General features: G+C 39.0%; 1 long non-coding RNA gene across 3 annotated transcripts; it reads right to left on the bottom strand.

Moving 5' to 3' along the window:
- Nucleotides 1-1582: 1582 nt before the first annotated feature.
- On the bottom strand, nucleotides 1583-24920 carry LOC115279182. Of its 3 annotated transcripts, none has more exons than XR_003903269.1 (4): nucleotides 24830-24920; nucleotides 23452-23612; nucleotides 22473-22577; nucleotides 1583-1794 (listed from the first exon to the last, which is right to left on the bottom strand). It is a non-coding gene; the product is annotated as an uncharacterized LOC115279182 (long non-coding RNA). The 3 variants fall into 3 exon arrangements; XR_003903270.1 differs by lacking the exon at nucleotides 1583-1794 and adding an exon at nucleotides 20041-20244; XR_003903268.1 differs by lacking the exon at nucleotides 1583-1794 and having other exon boundaries at nucleotides 22288-22577.

Below are 24920 nucleotides of genomic sequence, written 5' to 3' on the forward strand. Positions count from 1 at the left end.
TCTCATATCCGTAAACTATGAAAATAGACAAGTCTGTCGTTTAGAAACAAACTAACGGCCAACTCTCAATTCATTTCCCATCTTTTAATATCTTCAGGAAAACTACTCAACATTATTCCACACTGTCACATCAGTATCATTGGAGTAGAAGGAAATTTATATTTATGATGATTTCATGCTTAGTGTATTTCCAAGTACAATACAAAGTAATAAATTAAACAGAAATTGTACTTAATTTAGACAAAAGTAATCATGTTTCTGCTAGAAAGAGCAATGAGTAAGAACATTTTCTTCCCTGAAGGATCTTGCATTTTATAGACCTCTTGTTATTGGTTCTTAATCCATTAAACTTATACCACTGTGAGAAGTTGGCACTCCTAATACTTAGAAACTTTTTGTTCATTCAAGTAGTTTTATGTGGACCAGGCAATTTTTTTCAATCCACATAAAACATTGCATAAATGCAGCATTTATTGTGCTATCCAATAAAATTATTTCCTTCTATATGTAAATATATATTTCTCTACATTTATAGGTTTATGACATATCTTTAACATTTGTTTCTGTGAAATGAAGCAATTATTGTTGCAGAACTTATTTTAACTCAGTATTGCCTAATAATAACAATACTGGATAAATTATCAAGAGGCCAACCTACTTTTGTGTGTGTGTGTGTGTGTGTGTGTGTGTGTGTGTGTGTGGTGAACTTTGAAACAACATAGCATAGTAGGGATATTAGTTGGGAGAACAGACACACTTTTGAGAGTTTCATGAATAAACTAAGGGCAGTTGAGTCAAGGAAGGATGTTCAGTATTATCATTAGGAATGTAGAATAGTTCTTCAGGTGTTCCATAAGAATTCTGAGGCCCAGAAAGAGATGAACAAATATACCTAAGGACCCAGCCAAGCTCCTAAACAGCAAACTGAGACTAGCTCCTGGGGCTTCTGATGCGTGTACTCCTTCCAAAGATTTTGTTGCCCACAAATGCTCTTTGGCCATTTGGACTTACCTGTGTGCCCAAACAAATTCTTGACTTCTAGGGGAAATATTTTATAGCATGAAAATCTCCTGATCAATTGCCTTGAAAAGGAAGCAGATATGGACAAAGAGTTTGGGATAAAGCAAAATATGGAAGCTTGGAAACCTTCAATGATGAGTAATTAAGCAGTTTCTCTAGGCATAATTTCAGAATGACTCACATGATACTTTTTGGCTAAGCAGATTTGCTATAGACCCAAAGCATCAGCGGGATGACTGCATATTATCAATGACTCATAAAAATAACCTTTTCTGGGGCACCTGGGTGACTCAGTCAGTGGAGAATCCTACTCTTGATTTCAGCTCAGGTCATGGTATCATGGTTTGTGGGTTTGAATCCCATATTGGGCTCTGTGCTGACAGTATGAAGTCTGCCTGAGGTTTTTCTCTCTCTCTGATCCTCTCCAACTTGTGTGCACACACACACACACACACACACACATACACACACACTCTGTCTCTCTCTCTATTAAAATAAATAAACTTGAAAAAGGTTAAAATAATGTATTCCAATCATTTTTTTATTTTTATAGACCGTAGTTTATTGAATCACCTTAAGTGACTGTTGATAAAGATGTAATTACCTTCAATTCTTTATCTTTCATAGGACTTCTTGCTTTCAGAGTATTTACAGGATTTTCCAAATGCAGACATGACAGAAAAGATTCTGCACTTAATTCCTTTTAGAGGATTTAAGCTATAGTTGCCTTAAGTTACTTGTTCTGGATGGTAAAGCTCCAACTTGTGAAACACCCTTGAGTGAACAAGAATTGAAAAACTTTTAAATAAACATGTCTGGCCAAAGGAATTCCATTGGTTCTGTCAGGAGTTAGCCTTTACCCAAGTCTGACGCCAGGGGACCTCTTTTCATTTACTATCTATCACCTAGCCCGTGCCATTTGCATTTGGCTTTCAACAGTTGAGTGCGAATTAGCAAAGATCTTCCACCTGTCTGATAACTTTAAAGTGTCAAATCTCATTTTGTCAGTTGGTCAGGTGTTAGAGACCAGTTCAACGGTGTTATACATTTGACACTGTTGTCATTTCCTTTCTCATTTTCTTATGTAACATTATTGAGAACAGAGCAATGAATATGAATATGACTTTATATGCACAGTGAATTTTGATAGCATTTTGTTCTTGTGGCTTATCTCTGGATACAGATCTGTAACTGTGAATAGTGAGTTGAAGAACACAGCGCTATGCTTTATTAATACATGACAGAAACATAATTTTTCCTAACTGAAAAATACCACTTGACCAGTAGGTCAGAGAATGGCAATTACTGTAGGAGTAACAGGTTACAACGATGATAGAAAATCATTAACAGTGACATTTTGGTTTAAAACTGTGTACTTTCTGAAATGTTTCCCTCAATTGACTAATTTCCCTCAGGCAGAAATAAAAAAGGAGACCAACTCAACTTAATAGCTTTGAAATTTTCCTATCTGTGTCTGAGGCTGAGACTATTTTCTTTGGGCATGTTGGGAAATTGTTCCCAGACCTCTAAGGGTAAGGTTGAATGAATACATCCCAGATAATAAAGTAAGGTTTTGTGTCTTGATTTATTTTTATTTATTTATTTATTTATTTATTTATTTTCATCTAACTGAAGCCAACACTGCTAGCCAGACCATAAGATAGCTGTCTTAAACTGAATTTTAAGACCAGAGAAGACTCACTCAAGAGACATTATTTGGTGCCCTAAACATGATATTAAAACTAAAAGCTAGTATGATTTCAGCTCCAGGTAACAGAAATCCATGACTCACCATGTTTTTAAATACAACAGTTCAAAACACAACTTCTGGAGATCATCTATCTCTGGTGCTGGGTTATACATAATGTCAACAACCTTCATCTTTCCATTCTAATATCATTATGTTAAATCATTTTACAGATAGCACGCCTGCATGGCAACATTCTGAGGCAAAACATTAAACGTTCTCTCCAAAGTTTCATTGACAACGGAAACCTTTCCTACAAGCCCATCAGCAGGTTTATGCTCACATCTTATTGGCCACAATTGGTTCACACAGAAACCAATCATCACAAAGGGAAGGGCCCACTGTGGTTGGGTTTAGCCAATCATGATTCACAATCTGAGGCCGTCCTCCCCCTGATAGAAGCGGCCAAATACCTGAACAAATGTAGGCATCTCTTAGGAAGGAATGAAGAAGAGGAGTGGACGTTTCCCAGTACATAACAAATCCTGTCCGGTATACCAACACACGTATAGAGTTAGCAAAAAAATGAGTCATTTTTAACTGAGGTAGAAAAGCTAATTGTATATGCATGTAGGACTCAGTTAATTTAAAGTTTTATTTGTCAGCTTAGAATTTTCCTCTTCTCCCTCTTCCAGCGTTATGGGGGCAGAGATGGGATGGTTATGTACCAGCAAAGTAAGTGGGAGGGGTGGAGTGCAGGATTTGCTTCTCCGTCATTATGTGTCTATACCAAAGAGTATCCACTAACATGTACATCATCAGTTATGGGTAGTTGTTATCCTTTGATGTTGGCAAATGCTGAAACATTTTTTTGTTGTTGTTCATGCTGCTACCATTTGAACTCACTCTTCCCAAGTATGAGGTTTTTTACAGGTCCACTAAATGTGTCAGCTACTGCCATTCTCTCCCAAAGGGCCTTTGACATCGTCATCCTATTTCTCATGTCCTTCTGGTGAAACTTGGGGTGCTGTCTCAGGTCCCCTGTTGAAACAAATACACTATGTCCCATCCACCCTACTCCCAGCTTTTCATGGTAGTGCAAGGGAATCTTGGCTACCCACCTTCCACGTCTCCAGAAGAAAGCAGAGCACGCAAATCTGCTAATGCCCACACTTTTCTTATGGCGTTACCCACAATACCCATCCTCTCCACTGGTTCCTTCTCCCACTTTTGGGAAACCCACATAGCTAGCTAGTCCTATGGCTCAAACACCACACTCAGCACCCTTCTACGTCTGAATTTTGATGATCAAAACACAGGCTTTTTAGACCCATAAACGTTTTTCTCAAACCATTTTCTCAGTTGTTGGTTGCAAAAGTCTAGTTTAAAAGTCAACAGCTTAGGGAAATTAGTACAGAAACTCTATTGCTTGACTGTGAATAAGGCTGGGATATCAGGAAACACAGAAGGAGGAACCACAGGCCAAGAGAACAAATTATCATCCTGCTACAATAAAGACATGGTCTCAAGTAATCAGTAGCTAGTTAAGGAAAGAGCCACTGGCTGGGATGCAAATTTTCCCTTTCAAATCCTTTGTTCTTGTCACTCTGACATCATGCCCTTAGCTATCTAAAATCTTCTCAAGAAGCGTTATTAATATTTGCATCATTCTCCTGGCCTCAAAGTGACCAGATGAGAATTGAGTTTGGGCCAGTCACCCCTGGGGGCAAAGCCCGTCAAGGACTCCACCTGTCTTCAACTTCCTGGACCAAATACATGAGGCTGCCTTGTGAGACACTATTCAGAATACAAACATTTTCTACTATGTGGCTAATTCCTTCAGGACTGAGTGTGTCTCCACAACAGCAGTTTAGTCTGAGGAATTAATCTCTGTGAATCTTACCTATTCCATATACATTATGTGTACCTTTATTTAGGCACTCTGGGAACAAGAGTTTAATTCAGTGGATGACACGATTCTGCCAGTTAGAATTTCATGAACCAGCTAGACCAGAAGAGGGAAGAAAGAGGTAATTTGAAGGATTATAAAATCACTTGCTTTAACAATGTATGCTGGAGGCTAATGAAAGAATACTCAGATTCCCTCAAGTCTGTCCCAGCGGACCATCACCTCCTTGCTGGAGACAGTGCACTTCGTAGTTGGAAAAACAGAAGACTCAGAAGTTTTCCTTACAAAGAGAGGGCACAGTTCAGTCTTAAATTCCAAAAGACCATCTACACAATCTATTAGTATTTACAGCTTTGACATTTGGCAAGGAACTTTGACTATGTCCAGGTGAGAGGTAGTAAAACTCCCTGGTGTGACAAATTGCTTTGGTATTGAGCGTCATCGCCTGAGTATGAGTGAAGTCAGTCAAGGAGAAAACTAACCAGTTTGGAGTGAGTCCTAATGGCTATGCTTTAGTGGGAAGTTAACTCATTGTCTAAAAATTAAACCATCATCTCTGATCTCAGAATAAAGACTGAAGGTAGACTCTCTAAGTTGTAACCCCTTAATATACCTTGACATTATTAATTTCTTCATTTAGTATTTCTTAATGGCAAGGGCACTACAAAAACTTTTCTTCTTTTAAAATTTTGTTTATTTTGATGAGGAGGAACAAGTAGGGGAGGGGAAAAGGGAGAGGGGGACAGAGAATCTGAAGTGGGCTCCATGCTGTCGGAGGATAGGGTGTGCGGGACTCGAACTCAAGAACCTTGAGATCATGAACTGAGCCAAAGTTGGATGCTTAACCAAAGGAGCCACCTAAAATACTTTTCCACTAAAAAAAAAGTCAAGATGTGTACTTTTAACAAGTTGATTATTTTACCCTTAGGTGCTTCCAGTTTAAAGAAGGAGATGGGTAATCAAATAGATGAAGAAAACTTTAGGGTAAGTATCCAATAATAGGTAAAGGCAGTCGAGTCTTACATGACTTAAGAGAAAAAGAGATGCTCTTTCGTCTAGAGTGATACAGAAGGATTTCATTGAAAAGAGCCATGTGAAGGACGGTGGGAACTGGAAGGATGCATCTTGAAGAATGGTAGGATTTTGAAAGAAAGATTGAAGAGGAGAGTATAGTCCCTGAACTTATGACTTAGGAGACCCAGGAACTACTATCTCAAAGACCATCTGAAGATGTTTTCCGTGGCTTCTTCTACCAGCTTCAAGTTTTTCTCAGAGTTCTGCCTATTGGATGACTAACCCAATATGGCCGAATCATCTCCTAGAAAGCTTAAAGGTAGATTTCAAAGACAACTAAAGATTTCTATGTCATACTTAAAAAGACCTTAAGATTAGAAGAAGCCACTCCAATCTGCACCAAAATTTACCAATTCTAGAATATAAAAAGCACATGGAAGTTCATAAGCTGTCTCTCACCACCAAGCTGACCTACCCTGGATGTAGAGCCCAAGTCATGAGTACTTGTGAGAGCCCCAAATGATGGCCCAGATGATCCTGTCAGGACAAAGGCACGGATGCTCGTGTTGACTCTCCAGCATCTGCCACAACACATGGTACCCAAAAGGGGACCCCGAAATATTGATTAAAAAAGAAAACCAAAATCAAATCAGTCTAATGCAATTACTCTTCATATTCTCTTTAGCTAAATCTCAGCCAGTAGACCAATGGGATCAGCCAAGATTTATATTAAACCAGCAGCTGGAAGTCAGATGAGAGTGGAGGAGAGAAGGTCATGCATGGGAAAAGAACATGGCCATTAGGACTGATGTTAATACACTCAAGTCATTCTGCATCTCCCTTCAGGCCCTTCAGTTTGTGTGATGCATCTGTAATAGTTAGATGATTTCTGTCCACCCTAAAGACTTAATGATTCATCATGTAATTACCTAACTGGACTCTATTCTGATTTTCTCTCAAAATACATGAGAACACAACTCTCTCAATGACACAACATTGCCCTGTGCTTATCATCTGCCAAAATAATTATTCATGCTAGTTATTACTTTACTCACGGCTCATTTCTGGGGTATCATTAGTAATAATAAATATCGTTTTACCTAACCAGTCTTCAGTGAGGCCCAAATCAATCCCTATTCATGCTACCCTAGACATTTATCGAGGAGAGTCACAAAAAGCCATTTTCTGTCTTTCTTCCTTACACAAATGTAAAAAAGGAACAGACCACATTATGCTGGCTTGCAGACGAAACCCTCAAACATTTGCATTTCTTTTCCTGAGGTCAGTAATGGGGGTGTCAGTACCCCAACCCCATTTTCTAGAGGAAAACAAGAAAGAACATAGCTTTCCTAGCTCCACTCAGATGTCATGTGACTGTTCCTTTTCTATTCTGCTCAACCGAGCTGGCTCCCATTTCCATGAGGCCTCAGATTCTGAAATTACTATTCTCTACCCTTCGTTCCAACCCTCCATGCACTGCTCATCATCACACTTGTTCTAATTTTGGTTTGGGCGAGAATAAAATGTGGAATGCTTCCATTCAAAGCATTGCACTAATTTTCTCAAATTGCTTTCCAGGATGACATTTACTTCTTCTGGAAGCTTCTACTGTGTCATTAAGGTCATTTAACTGGCCTGCAGAGTAGACGGTGTGTTTCTATCTTCAGTGACACCCTGGACTCCTGAGATCATTTAAAGAAAAACAAGGGAGTTGCCAAATTTCCTCACTGCAAATTCATAATTTAACCCAAAGATTTCCTGTCCTTCTCATAATCCATTGTCCTTGAGGTGACATTCTTTTGCAAAGGGAGGCCACTATCTATTGCTGCACACTCTGCCTTCTCCCAGATCTTTTTTGCCTTTCTGATAGACAAGGTCTGGGCCATAAGTCAGTGTGTCCCAAGGTAGAGTTCAGGTCAGTAAAACAACTGCTTAAGTCTTCAGATGGGAATAGCAGAAACTAAGTTTTATCTAAGTTAACAAACTTAAAATATTGTTTTATCCATTGGACTTTATTAATAGAGGAAAAAAATCAACACACTCAATGTAATAAAGACCAATTTTGGCAACTCTGAGTAAAGAAATTATCCTTAGTAATTAGTTTTCTGGAACAAAAATTTAATTTACTGTAAAAACGATCTATCTACATTCCACGCAAGGTTAGAACTTTGTTCTCTATGCAATATAGGAAAAAGAATTTTGAATACAAAGGTGTTCTTTCTTAATATTGTTATAAAAAGACGTTATAAAGCATTAGAAAATAAACATTATAAACATAAGTTTTAGTCATACAAATGAGAGTAATCTCTAAAAGGAATGTGTGTGTGTGTGTATGTGTGTGTGTGTGTGTGTGTGTGTGTGAGAGAGAGAGAGAGAGAGAGAGAGAGACGCTGCTGCACTGAAATGGTGTGGGATGAAAGGGGATAGTTTCTGAGCCCCCACTATATAGGCCACTGGTTTTTTTGCCCCCAAATCAAGGAAGAAAGTAAATACCTATTTATACAACTTACCTTTAATTCTCTGTCTCGTTCCATGAAGAAGATAATTTTCCAGACCGAGAATTACTAATTGAATTCCTTATTTCCAAAACTCTAATTTGTATCAAAAACAATAAAGCAATCAACGAAAAAGCAAAAGCACTGATAAATTAACGAGTGGTTTTGTCAGCTGCCTTTGTTTATTTGCTTGATGAAACGATTGTTTTCAGGTCAGGAAGACACCCCTGAATTGTTCCACACACCTGTGTTCCGTCCAAGGGGGTAGATGAGCAGGTTGCTCCAAACCCGCTCCAAATGCCGCCTTCCCTCCTGGTTATGTGCTCTGTCGCTGCAAGTACTCTCTCACATATTACACAATTTTTTCGCAGGATTGTTAGTCTGAGATCTGAGTGGTGATGTAATTTGGAAAGAAAACTTTTGGCATTTCAAATTTTCATCCTTTTTTTTTTTTTAGTATATGCAAGTGTTAAAGAAATGAGAAATTGGAGTTTATCTGAAATTTGGAAAATACGGGACAGCACATCTTCTAAAACTGAACTTTTGATTCATTTCATGAGCATCAGAGACACAGAAGAATAAAGAAAACAAATAGCTTTTATCTTCTCGGTTGATATTAGGATAAAATTCAATGCTCTTACCAGGGCCTGACATGATGGTGCTCCTGGTTTTTCTCTGACCTCATTTCTGTCCATGATCCACTTTGATCTTGGAACTCCAGCTACAATAAAGTCCTTAATATACCACAGACATGTCAAGCACAATCTTGCCTCAGGGCCTTTGCACTTCTTCTTCCCTTTAGGAAATATTTGTAGATGACTGTCTCCCTCACTTAAAGTAGATCTTAACTGGAATGGTAATTCATTGGAAGGACTTCTTTCCATTCTATCAGGACTTTCCCTTCCAGGACTTTCTCCCTCTTACTCTGCTTTGTCTTTATAACAATGACCATCACACGAGCTAGTATTAAGTATCAATTTGTTTCTTGCTTATTTTGCGACCAAAGGGCAAGCAATTGTTTTGTTTTGTTCTGTTTTTAAACAGGTGAATGTTATTATAAATGTAACATCTTTGCAAAATCTCAGTAGTATGGTAGTAATATCAATGTCTATTTTACAGTCTTCCAGAGCTTTGGGCAGATAGGACCTTAAGGAATCCAGTATTTTTATTCCCAGCTCCACCAAAAAAATTATCTTGTACATGTACTGCTTAATATTGAAAAAATAAAAGAAACACTGACTTTAATCTCCATTTGTTGATAAATCTTCCATTTGTAAAGCCAATTTGTCTTCTAGGCTCTGCAGGGAAAGTGTTATTCTCAAGAGGATTTACATTTACCACCGTAGCCTGTACACTTTGGGCTCTTCAGAAAGTAAAAATGGCCTCCGTTTAGTTTTGAAAACAGAATAGAATTCCAATACACACTGGTTGGCAGATAAATTTGTATGTATACCCATGTGAGGCAGTGTATCCTACAAATAAAGCCAAATTTTATGCAAGTCCAAAAAAGTAACAAGAAAACTCTTCTACAAAGAGATTCATCTTTTCTTCTGAATAACATAAAATGCATGATAACCTATCAATCCACATTTTTAAGCCTTATTCATAAATATGCTTCTCTTTATTTAATAAAAAAATCTTATTTTATTTTTTATTTAAATTTTATTTATTTATTAAGAGACAGAGAGTGCACATGAGCAGGGGAGGGGCAGAGAGAGAGAGAGAGAGAGAGGGAGACAGAGAATCCCAATCAGGCTCTGCACTACCAGTGTAGAGCCCAACACAGGGCTTGAACCTATGAACTGTGAGATCATGATCTGAGCTGAAATCAAGAGTTGGTCGCTTAACCTACTGAGCCATCCAGGCACCCCATGAATATGCTTCCTTTTAAAAGTATTTTATTGAGACATCATTCACATACCATAAAATGTACCCTTATAAGATGTAAAACTCTGTCATTTTTTGATATAATCAAATCATTGTACAATGATGACAATGGTCTAGTCTTAGAACATTTTCCTTCACCCCAAAAGGAAACCCTATACCAATTAGCAGCCACTTCTCATTCCCCTCTGGCAACCACTCATCTACTTTGCATGGATTTACCCATTCTAGACATTGTTTAGAAATTTTGGCTTCTTTCACTAAGCACAAAGTTTTCAAGCTTCATCTATTTTTCATTGGTTAATATTCTATTGTATACCATTGCCCATTCATCAGTTGATGGACATTCGGGTTGCTTCCACCTCTTGGCTATTATGAAGGATGCAGCTATGAACATTGATGAATACATTTTTTCATGGACATATGTTTTCAGTTCTCTTGGGTGCAGGCCTGAAAGTGAAATTTTGGAGTTATATGGGTAACTATATTTAACATTTCGAGAAACTTCTGGACTGTTTTCCATAGCATCTGAACCCTGTTTCACTCCTACAGCAATATATGGAGGTTCCAACCTCTCCACATGTTTGTAAACATTTGTTATTTCTGTCTTTTGGATTCTAGTCCCTCTAGTAGGTATGTGGTGGCCTCTTGTGGTTTCGATTTGCATTTTCTAATGATTAATGATGGTGAACATCTTTTCATATGCTTAGAGGTCATTTGCATGTATTCTTTAGAGAAATGTCTATTCTGATCTTTTGCCCAATTTTCAATTGAATTATTTCTTTTTATTGTTGATTTAAATGTGTTCTTTATATATTCTGGATACAAGTCTCTTATAAAATATATGATTTCAAATATTTTCATGCATTCTGCACGTTGTCTTTTCATTCTTACTGGTACCCTTTGAAGCACAAAACTATGACATTTTAATGAAGTTTAATATATCTAATTTGGGGGTGCCTGGGTGGCTCAGTCGATTGAGCATCCAACTTTGGCTCTGGTCATGATCTCACGGTTTGTGGGTTTGAGCCCTGCATCAGGCTCTGTGCTGACTACTAGCTCAGAACCTGGAGACTGCTCCAGATTCTGTGTCTCTTTCTCTCTCTGCCCCTTCCCTGTTCATGCTTTGTCTCTCTCTGTCTCTCAAAAATAAATTTTTAAAATGTAATAAAAAATTTTAATTAAAAAATATATATCTAATTTGGTCACTTGTGTTTTCGAAGTCATATCTAATAAAGCATTGCTAATCCATGACAACAAAGATTTACTCCTGTATTTTTTCTTAGAGTTTTATAAGTTGGGCATTTATATTTAAGTCATTGATTCATTCTGAGATAATTTTATATATGGTGTGAGGGAGAGATCCAAATTCATTTCTTTTCACGTGGTTATGCAGTTGTCGCAAATTTGTTGACAAGACTATTCTTTTTCTCTTGGATGGTCTTGGCCCCATCCATTGGCCATAGATGTACAGGCTTACTTCTGGGTGCTTCAATCTATACTATTGATCTGAATGTCTAGCCTTATGCCAGATCTACAGCGTCTTGATTACTATTACTTTGTAGGAACAAACAGAAGCAATTATCTTGAAGTAGAGCTTTGTGGGGCGGGGGAGCTCAATATATCCCCACTCTTTCCAGGGGCTGCTAGACTGCTAATTTTCAAAGTCACCATGGTTGTGAGGCCCTTGGCTTCAAAGAGGAAGAGGGAATAGGAAATGTTAAAATACCATAAACTTCTTGTTCTAAGCATGGTTCAGCCATTTTTCATTAAAAAGTCTCCTTAGGGAGGGTGCCTGGGTGACTCAGTCAGTTAAATGCCTGACTCTTGATTTTGGCTCAGGTCATGCTCTCATGGTTCATGAGTTGGAGCCCCACATCAGGCTCTGTGCTAACAATGCAGAGCCTGCTTGGGATTCTCTCTCCCTTTCTCTCTCTGCTCCTCCCTTGCTTGCACTCTCTTTTTCTCAAAATAAGTAAAACTCAAAAAAAAAATTCTCCTTAGGTTTTTGCAAGCATTTCATCAATTTCTGGAGTTTTAAATAAGTATTTGTTGTTGTTTTTTTTGTTGTTCATTTGCTTGTTTTTGTCAGTGTAATGGTTTTTATGAAGAAGTAGATTTTCAAAGACCCTTACTCCACCATTTTGGAAATGCTTCTACTCCATCCATTTTTTTTCTTCTTTTTTCCCCAATCCATCTAGTTTTTAATATACAGGTTTTAATTTATGTAACTGGGTAGGCCTGGAACTCAGGCCTTTGTAATGTGGCCTGGAGCTCACTTTGGCCTACATTCATTGCCTTATTTTCCCTGCTAGCCAAGGAAAGTTGCTAAGTGCTGCTCTACTGAGGAAGGTGGTCTTATACGCATCTTACCCACTCTTAAAAACCAATAAAGTGGTTCATTTCTTTGAAAGGAACAGAGAAAAGGAAGAAGAATAGTAGAAGAATTTTGATTCTCAGGCTAGTGATTAGGTAGTGAAACAGAGAAGTAAAGCTAATGCTTCATCAAGTTGTTGGGGGTCCTTGGCCATTGAGACTAGAGGAGTAATGTGAGGTGAAGTAGGAATTTTCCAGCCATAAATGAGCAGACTGTTGTCACAGCATTGAGAGAGAAGGGGGAAATGGAAAAGACATGGAGGGAGGGGACCTCTTGTGTATTACATAGGAGGAGTCCTATTTAATAGTTGATATTTTCCCAGAACTGGCTACTTCCACCTAGGGGGACATAGTTGAGTTGGTATTACCTATAAACCTTTCCCAATAAATTAACTTCAAAAAAAAAAGCCTTCAAAAAAAGGGGGCTCACCTGAGAGGCTCAGTTAATTAAGCAACAGACTCTTGATTTCAGCTCAGGTCGTGATTTCATGGTTCATAGGATCAAGCCCCAAGTCAGACTCTGTGCTAATAGTGTGGAGCCTACTTGGGATTCGCTCTCTCCCTCTCTTTCTGCCCCTCCCTCTTCTCAAAATAAATACACAAACTTAAAAATATACTCTCTCACTTGCCATCTGTTTATTTCTTTTTATATTCAATTTTATCAATGTTATTTTTTATTGTTCAGTTACCAGTGTAAATTGAGACCAAGGCACCTCCAGAAATATGAACAATACAAAAGAGACCTCCTGAAACTACTTTACTACAACTCAAGTAACAGATGGACAGAGCAGAGAATATTTCTCCAGTGTCAGAATTGAATTCGCCAAAGCAGTTGGCAAATAGATATAATCATTTTCATCTTTTATTAGACACTTCCTAGGGACTTCTGATATTTTTGGTGGTTGTTGTTGACTTTGACCTTGTGCAATTAATTTTCAAAGGAGCTAAAGCTGACTCACATGTGACACAATGTATGCCTTCATTCATAAGAACTACTGAATAATGAGATCAATCAATGTTTGAAATTGAATTTTGTTTCCAAGATTGGGTCAGTAAGAGATAATCAAAGACTTCTTATTGTCCAATATTTAATTTGACAGTACCCTGGAAATGAGTATATTTTGAGGCTCTTGGTAAGCATATAAATTGTAACTATAAAACAGAATAAAATTATGTTAAAGTGAATGTGAAAATGCAGGAAGAAGGGGATATATTTAAATTTTGAGAGTTTTTTGGATTAATCCAGACACAACGGCTAAAACATTTGTGACTAAAAAATGCTTTTAGACTAAATTCCTTTGGAAGATTCATCCTCTGAAGACAGTCCCTCAAAGATTGAAGTTAATGCCAAAACTCATTCACCCTGGAGTAAATTTGTGTAAGAAATTCCACAGGAAATAGGGATACTAAAAGAGTCCTTGAATTGGGAAATAGAAATGTTTTTCCAAGGGATAGATTTGGAAATTCTTTAAGAAAAATTCTTTGGGGAAGGGGAACACGAATTTTTATACAAAGACAAGTTATGCTGCCCAAGTGTGGAAAGAAGCCTCTCACATATAGAAACTTGGTAATCTTAGAAGGCCCTGGAAAGAGAAAAAGTGCTAACTACAAAATGGTAATTAAATGCAAAACATGGAGGTAACAGATCTTTTCAGGCTAGACCAGTATATCTGGAGGGGAGATAGAGGGTAATTGACAAATCAAGGTGTGTAAGAGAAGTGTGTTAGTCAGTGCTCTCCAGAACCAGGTGGAGGGAGGAGTTATATTATGAGGAATTGACTCGTGTGATTATGGAGCTGAGAAATCCCACAATCTGCCATCAGCAAGCTGGAGGCCAAGCCAGTGGTGTAGTTCTGGTCAGAGTGTGAAGGTCTAAGACCTTCACTATCAGAAGAACTGATAGTGTAAGTCCCAGGCTTGAGGGCAGGGATCGATGCCAGCCTACAGTTGAGCCAGGAGAGAGAATTCTTCCCCGGCATGGTAAAGTAAGGCTTCTGTAAAAGGTTCTTACCATGTTCTAAAGCTACTCCTACCATGAGAAATTACTTGATATGTGAATGAATTGAGTTAATAGCAAAGGTTTTATTGAAATTCAAACAACAAGACACAGATAGTTTAAATCACTTTATTGATCAGCTTCTATTTTCATGGTAATAAAAAAGTCTCCTAATGGGAAATCCATACAATTTACCTGTAGAGATCAACAAGGGATGGATGGCCTAGTAAGGGAAGTCTCAGAATTCTAAGAAGCCTTATTTTCTGCAATTGTATTTCCCTGGAAAGGGTATAAGGAACTGGCTAGAATAATTGAGGCTAAATGTAAATAATTATAAAGAAGTAACTGTTGATTAAAAGATGAGTCAATTGTAAAGGGGAAAGAAAACTTTATAAAATTATAGTTTGAATAGCCTACAGTGTAAGCAATAATCAGTATGATATCACTTATTTTTACTGAAATTAAAGGTATGGTCACACAAGAAGGATTCCTACCTTATTAATGAGGCAAATCTGGGGATTTTTTTTTTTTTTGCAATTTAAAATTTTGTAAATATATTTTTGGAGTTAAAAAAATTCTTTAGTGTTTATTTATTTTTGAGAGAGAGAGACAGAGTGCGAGAGGGGGAGGGGCAGAAAGAAGGGGACACACAGAATCAGAAGGAGGCTCCAGACTCTGTTAGCACAGAGCCTGAGCAGGGCTCGAACCCACAAACCATGAGATCATGACCTAAGCTGAAATCGGACACTTAACTGACTGGAGCCACCCAGGCACCTCTACTTGCTTTATAGAGTAGGTAGTAAAGTAGGTTAACATCAATAAAAATTGGCTTAATAGCTTAAAATTTTATGTGTCCATGATGACAAAAAGTGATAAGCAAGTCTTTCTTTTCCCTCAACTTTTGCCCTCCAGGAAGTGCCTCAGTTTTCCACATTGTGCCATTCTATGCATGTATAAACACCTAAGCAAAAAAGTGATAGAATCATGAGTCATATATCAACTGTTGGAATCAAGGTAGCTTAAAGGAAGCAAGAAAGCAAGAAAGGACGACTTGAATTAGAATGCTTGAAATTGAGTTTTTTATTATTACTTGACTTAACACCCACTATAAGACGTGTGTTATACTAAGCCCTTTATTTGGATTATTTGTTCAGTTCTCCTAACATTCCTAAAAATTATCCCTATTTTGGTGCCAAGAAACAGTCTCAGAAAAGTTGCGTAAATTTCTTTTATTCATGCAACTAGACATATGTGAAAGAACAGGTTTAAGCAAACTTAAAACCACTCCAAAACACTTAATGGTTATAAAATACTTCTTTAAAAAAAAAAAAAGAACATTCCATAGAGTAAGTATTTCTCAGACAGCAGACATGTGATAACTTTAAAACATGGCTGCTGATTTAATGAAACTCTTCCCCATTAAGGGACGAAGTGTGTCTGTCCCCTCTCCATGAGCCTGAATGGGATTTGGTGATTCTATAAAATATAATTTGGAGGAAGTGACACCGCATGACTTTCAGGACTGGACTAGAAAAGGCCATGCAGTTTCTGGAAGTTTCTCTCAGAAGAGCCCAGCTACCCCTTTCTTTCAGCCATGGTACCAGACATGTGAGTGAGGAAGCTTGTAGATTGACTACTGCCTCAACCACCATCTAACTACAATGGTGTGAGCTGCCTTGAGGATAATAATAATAATAATAATAATAATAACAATAGTAATAATAACTCTTTTTGCTCAATTCACCATTGGAGGGTGGTTTGTTCTGCAGCAGTATATAACTGCATCAGTGAAAACTGTGGCAAGTTTAACACATGGAAATACAATGGAATTTGAATCAAATGGCATTTAATGGTACTTCTCTGCCTTACATTGTGCCTTATCCACTCAGGTCCTTGCTAGAGAGACAACAAGAATAATTGAATACGGTTGGTTTTTTTTTGTTTTTTTTGTTTTTTTTTAAAAAAGGAATCTGTTCAGATTTCTATTAACCTGGTACTGAAAATTTTTGCTTTCTGGCTCTGTCTGTTCTACAAGTTTCTTCTGAAGTTAATCCCCTCAGCAATGATTGATTTTGGTCTGTGCCTTCTCTGAATCGCCTGGTTGCTACTCTCTTGTCTATGTCTGTCACCAGAGGCTGAGACTAACATTGTCCAGGAAGATCACTGCAGCATCAATAGCCATTTATTTCTTGTACAAGAGCTCAAACTGGTGAAGGGCTGTGACTGCACAGAATAGGAGGTACTGTTGTGGAAAGCACAGTCTGTTTTTATAGACCTAGTATCCTGTTCTGTTTTGTTAAATCATTTGTACCACCCAGATTTAGGAAAAACAATGGACCAAAAAATATTTTAAAGTCAGGCACTGCATTCTGGCTCTGACCCTCTTGGACTGTTGTCCTTCTCTTATGCACTCCCTGCTGATTTCATTCTTTACTTATCTAGTCCTTCTTCATCCAAAGCTGTGCACCCCTTACCTTTAAAATCAAGTCTTAACTTCTTTATATTCTCACATCTCATCACCTGATTTTTTGTGGGCTTAATAGGTCACTATTGAGGTAATGGAATCATTTGAATCTGGATTTTGATTAATAGTAAGAGTTAAATGTACAGTGAAATGGACGAAGAATAGATTTTACCATCTCTGTATTTGTCTCTCATATTCCTGGGAAGCTTTCTGGGAATATTTCTGGTTTGCACAGTATGCTTCAATTGACCACTGGATCCCCATGGTGTTAATTGGTGTTGCACTGGTTAAGACCGTTGCCCAAGAAACCACCACCACCTTGAGTTTGTATGAACTCACAAAAAAAAGATACTAGGCTCCCAGGAGCCCAAGTATGTGAAAGTGATTTCAGGAAAGATCTGGAGCCAAGCTCTGGGATCCTCTCTCTGTTCCTTGAACACCTTCTTTCCCTCCTCTGTCTGTGGGCCAGCTTTCTCCTTTCGATAGACATGTCTCAAAGAATTTGGTATCTCTCAGCTCTGAAGTTTCCTTGACATCGTATTAAGAGTATCCTTTGAGTTTGCATGAGCCTGGTTCACTTCTGTAGTGGCAGAATGCCCGCAGTTTTTGCAAAGAACCTTGAAGCCAGTGGAGACGGAGGGGAGGCTCTGCACGCTGGGGAAAGTGAATGTTCATGTTATTCCTATATAGTAGCATCTCCTGGCAGAGGAGGTAAGGGGGAGAACCGAGAATCTAGAATCTGGGAGAGTCTGGATCTAAAAGTTAGGCTTGCCAGTGTGCCCAGCTCCATCCTGTGGACAGAGAGGTCCTAAAAGGAATGGGTCAGGGAACAAAGAGCGATCATATCTCGTCTTTCCGTGTTTGGCAAATAGCTGTCAGGAAGTTAACTCTGACTTCCTTTCTCCCTATCTAGCTGATTAGTAAGGGATACTGGAAGGGCACAGGGAGCAGAGGTTGGAAAAGCGGGTTGTAACTATGGGCTTTAAGCACATACTTCTAAATTTCAGCATTGTCTCCTCATCTGTCTTGCCAACAAATTCCTTAGCTCTACTGAATAAACATGGCTGTTGGAAGCCTACTCCAGGGTTTCAGGGCATATTTCATGATATTGAGAGAATTAGGCTCAATAGATAAGCCAAGAAGAATCAGTTGCAGATGCTATTAAAAATGCTTCTGCATTTTTAATAAACAAGGAATTCCTGCTTAAGCAGATTGCTTTGCCACATCAACTTTCTGAGGTTTGCATATAATTATGTTCAAGGTGCAAGTCAATGAATGGGAAAGAATGGATGTTAATACGTCTTGCTTCCCAAATTGACTGAATTAATAAATCTTTTATTTTAGGAGTCACTTACGGGTTCCACAAGATACCTTTTGGGAAGTATTTTAGTGTTTTGTGCTGGCAAACTCCATGCAAGTTTATATAGAGAATATTCAGCAAGTTGAATAGCCTTAGAAGCACTCTTCACAGTAGCTGTGGCCCAAACTATTTTGGCAGCAGGCTGATCTGGTATAGTTAGCACCACCCCTCTCACCACCCATCAGCAATGAATCACTGCTCCTAGAAGTTGCCAATCACTCAGAAGCAGGATGACAGTTTCTTAATCAATGTATCTCTCTAAAAACCATTTTGTGGTGCCTGTGGGTAGCTCAGTCGGTTAAACGTCCAACTTCGGCTTAGGTCACGATCTCACAGTGTGTGGGTTCAAGCCCCACATTGGGCTCTGTGCTGACAGCTTGGAGCCTGGAGCCTGCTTCAGATTCTGTGTCTTCCTCTCTCTCTCTGCCCCTCTCCTACTTGTGCTCTGTCTCTCTCTCTCTCAAAAATAAATAAGCATTAAAAAAATTATTTTAAAAAAAGGCATTTACTACCCAAGTCAAGACACAACACAGATACCTATTTGACTTTGTTCTACCTAAGACCCAGTTTGTTACCTGGAAACCTAGTACCTGGCTATTTCATGCTTCCCACAGACCCAGGATAAGTTCATGCTGTCGAAGCCTCAGGCGCCAAGTCCTGCCCTGGGCTGGAGCACCCCAGGGAAGGGAGTGAGAGGCCTCATACCCCCGAGTGTGCTGCTTTACCATAGGCCACTTGTACCATGGAACATTCCTCATGCCATGCAGCCTTCTTGATACTCTGATGACAAGCAAATACTGGGTTCTGTGAAGCTGATTCACTGCTCAAACTCTGAGTACCTCCCACTCTTACACAAATGATTCCATCCAGCCTTCTCAATGCAAGTCTTATTTATATGTGCTCTGACAATATTGCTGATTCCTTTTTTAATGAGTTTAAATAGATATCTCGAGATGAAGTATTTGCCATAGCGATGCATATGCCTATAAGCCTCCTACACACCTTATAATTCATACAGTTTTCCGTGTGTGGGTATCTGAAATACAGCATGCTGTCTGTTCTTTTCTTGAAATCTCCATTACCTCAAACTGTCTATGCTTCCACACTCAACAAGTACTCATCAAAATACTATGACTGTAGCATCGACTCGACTGTTACTGGTGTCTGCTTGTTGAGATGTTTCTAGGGCTACTTCCTGACCGCTTTCTCCACCTCCAGTTGTACCATGTCAGTCTCCCTCCACACCAGCCAACCCCGTGCCCTGTGCAAGTCAATGCCGCTCACCTCTACACGCCCTCCTCATTTACCTGCACGTCTTTCCTAACCCCTTCCCCGAACAATTTTTGCTTAAGTAAGGCTCTTCATCAAAGTCATTTTGTTTATCTTAACCACTTAGAAAACAAGTATGTGTTTCACATACTGAGCCTGTCCAGTCGAGCCCGTGAACCTGTGCCTACTTTAAAAACATCCCTGCAAGGGATAGGGATGGCGTGGTGTTGGCAAAGGCTTTGTGATCTTTAGGATGGATGGGTCTCACTTGGAGCTTTCACTTCCATCAGTGATATGATTATACTGATGTCAGTGCAGGCTTTAAACAATAAAAGTTCATCTCAGCTCTGCCTACATGAAAGCCACTGAATGATAGAATCTTCAGAAATTTAGTCATAAGCCTTATTTTTCACTAATTTGGTGGTGCAGAATGCACTTCTCGGACTGAAATGGTCGGGAGTGGTAGCTGGTTGACATACTCATGTGAATTAGTGTAAATCAAAAGGCAGTAAAAACAACTGCTGTGCTAATGATTTAATCTATAACTTAAATAAAGCCATTGCTGTTCTGCTTTTTTTAATTCCTTGAGTAATGGATAGTAGCCCACACCCGTCACTGAAAACCACGAGGAGTACATTCCTCAAGCACACTATTCTCTGCCAACTGTGGGAACTGACCATACAGCGTTGGTTACACAGTGAGGGAGGCCATCATTGAAGAAGGAGCACTGACCACATTCTTCGGCTCCTCGGTGTGGTGAGAACTTGGACCTGAGAGGGGGCAGGGGCCAAATCAACCAAGAGCACTACACATATAGCGAATAAAACCGTGTGTCCCATAGTTTCCATTTTGGACAAATGGGAGGCTAGGATGAATTCAAGCAAAAGTGAAAAGGAAAAGGAAGTCACTTCCAGGGGATGGACAGAGATTTATGAGAAGACAGAATGCTTGAAAAGATGAGTAGCAACTGCAATGATTTGGAAGTCAGGTTTTCACAGATGCTGGGTGAGGCAACGTAAGTCTGTAAGCAGGGCACACCAGGCAGGACCTCCCCACTAAGGGCATGGCCATGTGGCATCTTATCAAGAGGCCAATCCCTGCTGGCCCAGCTCTGCTTCATTTCAGACCTATTCTTCACAGAACTCAATTGTATCGAATTCTAATTATGAAAATATTTGGACCATTGATAGTGGTGTAACTTTGATTAAATATAGAAAAATAATAATTCCTGCCTTCAGCTAATTATATCCCATCTGGGATTGCCTTTGAGAAACTTTAAGACTGGCTACCAAAATCTCATAATTTTACCCTGGAGAAGGCCAGCTTCATTACAGCTAATTTAAACTGGTAGGACTTCACACATTTGCAATTCTTATTCCACTAATCTTTATAGGAATTGGAAAGAAACTCAACTGTGGCATCCAAGAAATGTGAATGCATGCAAATTCAGTAGTTGTTATGGATTAAAAAAACAAAAAGAGTGGTGGAGCCTTGCCCACATCAGAAATGAGATGCACACTTAGGTCATGGCAGCCCGTAGCCAGCAGAAGGGTACCGAGGAAGCTGCATTTGACTCTCACAGATGTCTAACTTCACAACTGAAGTGGTAATATCCAACAATTTTGAAGTAATCAGGTTGATAAATTAAAACTGAGTCAGGATCCTGAACTTATTACCTATGGATCCAGCCCACTAGTTGTAATTTAAAAATTTTTAATTAACAAAGAGAAAGAGAAGGGTGGGGGGAAGGGAAGGGAAGGGAAGGGAAGGGAAGGGAAGGGAAGGGAAGGAAAGGAAAAAGAAGAAAAATCTCCTTCTTTTAATAATTATCATCATTGGGGGGGGAAAGGTGTTAGCATTTAAATTGCCAAGTAAATTTAGAAACAAATGAAACAATGAGAATCATAGAAGGCAGGTGTATGCAGAAGCCCAGTTAGGTTGGGAAGCTGGTCTAACTGAGCTGGAAGCCAGAGCTAGGTTCCCTATGTCCCCGTCCTGTACTCTGTCTACTATCATCTTATGATTGCAAAGAGGAGGGCCTTTTTTTTTTTAATACACTATCAGAAAAGGTGAAGTCACTTGAAACTTATGTATGTTTTGTTCAGGTGCTATCCCCTAAAAGAGAGTGATTTCCTTTGTGTCAAAGACAACAAGACTCCAGTGTTACCGTTAATAGGGGCGCCCAGGTGGCTCAGTCAGTTGAGTGGCTGACTTCAGCTCAGTCATGACCTCATGATTTATAGGTTCAAGCCCTGCATCAGACAGTGTGCTGACAGCTCAGAGCCTGCAACCTGCTTCTGATTGTGTGTGTGTCTCTCTCTGCCCCTTCTCTACTCAAGCTCTGGGGTTCCCCTCTCTCTCAAAAATAAACATTAAATTCTCTAAATTTTACTGCTAAATAACTTGGTGATATGCTTACAATTTTTATCCTTAATTTTTTCAGGCCTTCCTTACAGGCCTGCTGTGAAGACTAAATCAGCTGAGCTTTACAATGCATCTACCACAGTGCCTGGCTCATAGCCAACCCTCAGTGCATGCATTTCCTCCCTAAAATTAATTTGCTTAAGGGAAAAATACTTCCTATTGGCTATAATATTTTTTAAAGATATAAAATATCCCAAAGAATAGATTACTGATAAATACATAAACCCAGGCCTTAAACCATAAGGATGTTTTCTAAGTGTATGGATAAAAATATTAGATCATCTTGGAAAACAGCCTGAACTGTGTTATACTTCCTCCTTAATTAAGATATTGCCATTGTTGGATTTTTAGTTCGCTTTACTTCCAGGAACAAGACAGTTTGGCATAAACTTTGTTTTTATAATGTGAGAGATCCTGCCTGGCACAAAGACATAGGCTCTGAATTTTTTAAAACCATTCCAGCAAATGTTTCATCTATCAAAGCAAACTTTAAATTCTCTAGCCTATTATTATCTTAACTCTAGAACACATGAATTAACGGATTTCAGTTGGATGCAAATTGGATTTCTCATACCGTGTTACATGTCTCCAACTGTCATTTCTCCTGTTGACATTATTAGCGGGAATGCCATTGGTACCAAGGGCACTGGAGCTTCTACTGTGCATGCCGGGAGAGGATCTGCCACAGAAACATGCAAATGAACTTCAAACGTCATGTAAAATACAGCCTACGACTATAGATTGTGCCTTGATACTTCTACTGAGTCACAATAGCTACCATTCTTTTTTGAACAGTGCCAACACTTAATCTGGGGAGAGATCTAAGGCTGTGCCTCTATGTCAACTTGACATCGCTGGAATAAACACACGGACAAAAAGACTTGCATGAGGACACGGGTTTGTAAATGCCTGTCTTCACGCTCACAATTCCTTAATATACTGCCCAGTCAGTGATCTTGCATCAGATTCTGTAGTCACTACTAACGGGAAATAAAATTAGGAATTCAGGGATGGCAAGAAGCATGGTGGGCCCCAGAGAGTCCTTCATTCTTCAGTGGACAGTTGAGGAGACTGAGGTTGAGTTTGGCTGAGGCCACACAGTGGTTTCAAGACAGGCTGAATTGCGCTCTGACGCTCCCACAACTACTGTGTGTCTGTGGGTAAGTTACGCGCTTGTGCAGTTGGGGTCTTCCTGGTCTCCTAGGTGGTTCTTCTTCCTTCATGGGCTTTCTTTAAAGTTAAGATATCTCTCATTTACACTCCATGCTCTCTCCTTTGGTGATCTCCTCCACTCCTTTGTTTCAAATATCTTCTCAACGAAAACATTCCCCCAATTACTCATTTCTAGACTGAACTTGACCAGTCATCTTTCAAACTAGATAAACCACGAAAGCTCCACACCCTCAGCCATCACCTGCCTCCCTCGTGTCCTTGACAACACTTGCTCTGTTCCAGATTCCACAGTTTTGTGACCTCACTTCTTTAAACAGGCTTTGATCCACTTCTCGCTTAATGAAGTTGCTTAATAGACCCCTGTTTAGGTTAAGTCTTACCTTTTCCAGAAAGACTTCCCAGACATTCCAGCTCCTTACCCACCAGGTTTGAGTATCTTCCCCCACCCCCTTGCCCCTACTGTGGTTATGGCTTCTTCCTTCTGTGTTAAATCTGTGACGCAAGGCACTTGAATGGAGACGGGTCAAACTTCTTCCCAAGCCTGGCATTAGATACAAACATAAGTAACTGATTGAAGTACTTACTGTGGGATCACAGAAAAAATGATTTATCATTGTTATAGGAAAGTTCATAAGGAAGAAAATAAGATTATTAACGAAAAGTCCATTCATGCCTGAGACATTTTGTAAGGAATACTGTTTCTGACTACTGATTATTTACTTGAAAACAAGCCAAAGACGTTTCATTGCTTGTAGAATGCAATCTAACTCGACCACTGATATTGACCCAATTCTCTTCTCTTTCTTATTTAAATTGCTTTGAATCCATTGGTAATATGAACCATAGTAAATCGATCAATATAGAGTCTCTGTTTCTACTGATTTGTCAGAACACTATTTGGGGATATTATCAGTCATTATAAGTGAAATAACTTTTAAAGGACAGTTGTTTCCTAATATATTTTTCAAGCTATTTTATACTATGATAAGTTATCTTAAACCAGTTCATGATCAAGTCAATCAAAATTACTTTAAGAAGAAATGTCAGAAATCAATACATCCAAGGTCAGTGTTTGGCAGTAAATAAATCTTACTTCAAATCATGTGATTAAGTGTCCTAATAGAGACACTTGTAACTTGGATAACTTTGAGTCGTGACAGGGTCCAGTCAATAACTGTGAAGGGTGTGAAAGTTTACCCGACTTTCCAGCTAAGAGGGTAGCCTTCCAGTTTCATGGATGCTGGCAGATGACGTGAGACTCCTGATTCAGAGACAAAAGTCATTCCCTGGGTACTAGCAAGAGACAACGTATCGGCATTTTCATGATTTCCCCCCTAGAAAGAAGGCTTCGTGTCTTCATCCTGCACATGCTGTGGGGTATCTAATGGGGGAATCTTTTATAATGGGCAGTAAGCCTGTCTGTACCTGACTCGGGAGGGCCACCATCTTTCTTACAGAGGATAGTAACGAAACTTGCTCTTTGCCTGAAGGGAGACATGATCTCTATATTCTGCTCAGTATACAATTCAAAAGTCAGTATGTTTTCTTCCAAGACATGCAGACACTCAAAAGACCCATGAGGAAGGATCTCCCAACAGGTGCATATGAAGATATATAAAATTCCAAAGGAACTTTCTTAATTAGAGTCACTCATTTTGATTTAACAAACATAATTGTGTTCATGCAGATAAACACTTCAGTGAAGGGAAAGATTTTATATTTTTTTGAGAGAATATTTTTTTATAAAGATAGACTTACCCCACTTTTATCCTTTAACCGATAAAGGGGAAAACGCAAAGACACATCTCAAAAGGAGACTGCTCACAACTCTGAAATCCAGAGCCAAAGA

This window comes from Suricata suricatta, chromosome 15 (genome assembly GCF_006229205.1).
Source record: "Suricata suricatta isolate VVHF042 chromosome 15, meerkat_22Aug2017_6uvM2_HiC, whole genome shotgun sequence".
NCBI classification, from domain to species: domain Eukaryota; kingdom Metazoa; phylum Chordata; class Mammalia; order Carnivora; family Herpestidae; genus Suricata; species Suricata suricatta.